At 38.0% G+C, this 1,910-nt stretch overlaps 1 pseudogene; it reads left to right on the top strand.

The window, feature by feature from the left end:
• The first annotated feature begins 1,139 nt into the window (after positions 1-1,139).
• Positions 1,140-1,258, top strand: LOC112479922 (annotated as a pseudogene).
• Positions 1,259-1,910: the final 652 nt, after the last annotated feature.

The following is a 1,910-nucleotide window of genomic DNA, read 5'->3' as shown; positions in this document are numbered from 1 at the left end:
GTGGATCAGAAGGAGGTCCCAGTCATAGAAATCAGGAATAAAGAATGAGGAACAGGCTACTCAGAAGCCTTTAATTTCCCTGAACTGAGGGAAGGAAGTACATCAGTATGTTAATAAGTCCCCTCTGAGAACTGGTATTTAAGGTGATTTATCTTCTTTAGGCTTTTTTTAATTTTCAAGTTTTCTTTAAAAAAATGTGTTATCCTTAATTAGAAAATGTTTTTATTTCCAATTTTTTTCAATTCTATTATTTTGTTATATCCGACTGAAGATTATAAAAGTCTTTATGATCAAAATCGGGTATGACATGTAAATAGATTTAGGGGTTAGGAGATTTCTTTTCTTTTCTTTTTTCTTTTCTTCTCTTTTCTTCTTTCTTTCTTTCTCTTTATTTCTTTCTTTTTCTTTCTTTCTTTCTTTTCTTCCTTCTTTTCTTCCTTCTTTTCTTCCTTCTTTTCTTCCTTCTTTTCTTCCTTCTTTTCTTCCTTCTTTTCTTCCTTCTTTTCTTCCTTCTTTTCTTCCTTCTTTTCTTCCTTCTTTTCTTCCTTCTTTTCTTCCTTCTTTTCTTCCTTCTTTTCTTCCTTCTTTTCTTCCTTCTTTTCTTCCTTCTTTTCTTTTCTTCCTTCCTTCCTTCCTTTTATTTTTGCATAAGTATAACCACAGCTATGACACTACCAGGTGATCCTTGTCAACTCGGGCTTTTTCTCTTCATCTGCCACATGCCATAGAATTTTTGGGTAATGCGTTCTGCTAGGACATGTCATGCACAGCCACACTCTGCACTAAATTAATATGGAAAACAAAAAGGACACGGATTTCCCGTAAACTAATTACATTGCTTACAATTTTTACTTTGTTATAGCAACAACTCATCTTACCTACTTAACATCTTGACATGGCAATTTAAACAGATTCTGCCATTCTGCCAATAAACAGACCTTATTTAACATGTCATCTTCATAAGCAGACTGACCACAAGCATTATACAGAGTTCGGTCAAAAGCATCTTAATGTAGTCGGTTGTGTGATAAGGGTTAACAAGTATTATAACTCCATCCCCTGATTTCTTTGAAGAATTTTTTTTAGGAAGTATTTCCACTAGGTTGCCATAAACCTGTGGGATCTAAAGAGTGAGATTAGTCTATGGCCAGGCCACCGTGAACGTGCCCGATCTTGTCTGATCTTGGAAGCTAAGTGGGGTCGGATATGGTTAGTACTTGGATGGGAGACCACCTGGGAATACCAGGTGCTGTAGGTGAAAAAAAAAAAAAAGTGAGATTAAAGGACATTGGTGGAACCAAATCTACCTAACAACTAAATCCAGTGCTTCTGTGGATGCTGCTGATATAATGGAAAATTTTAAGGGAAGAGGGACCTCCCTCAGCAGGTGCCATGTTTGCTACTATAAATATGCTCCACAGACTTGGGGGCAGGAAGAGCTGGAGTCACAAGATTTTAACATAAAACTGAATACTCTTGACATGCCAAACCTCCTGGGACAGGGATTGACTGAGTTCAGCTTCAAAGGAGGTAAAAATCTGTCACCCTATGGGCCACCAGGGAAGGGGGTCCCAGGATAGGGCGGGCTGGAAGGCTATCTGATTGGCCTCAGATGCATCGGTCCCAGAAAGGACAAAGAACTATATGGCTGCTTGTCCCTTCTGCTAGAAACAAAGAGACAGCAAAGGAATTAACAGAACTCTGACTAATTGTCTTGCATAATGAAGTTACGGACAACAAAATTCTACGCAATGACATTGACCTCATCCCAGTAACAACAGAACTGATGTCTCTATAGTAAGACTCTAGTGTATTTAAACTTCAAATGCGTTATTTTCAACGAAGAGAAGAATCTCAGAGATAAGAATGAGAACTGCCAGTAACATGGGAAGGATGAATAGAAGTAAGGG

The sequence above is a fragment of the Pteropus alecto genome, unplaced genomic scaffold (genome assembly GCF_000325575.1).
Source record: "Pteropus alecto unplaced genomic scaffold, ASM32557v1 scaffold21, whole genome shotgun sequence".
Lineage (NCBI taxonomy): Eukaryota > Metazoa > Chordata > Mammalia > Chiroptera > Pteropodidae > Pteropus > Pteropus alecto.
Note: the sequence above shows the minus strand (reverse complement) of the source record. Positions and strands in the feature narration are given on the sequence as shown.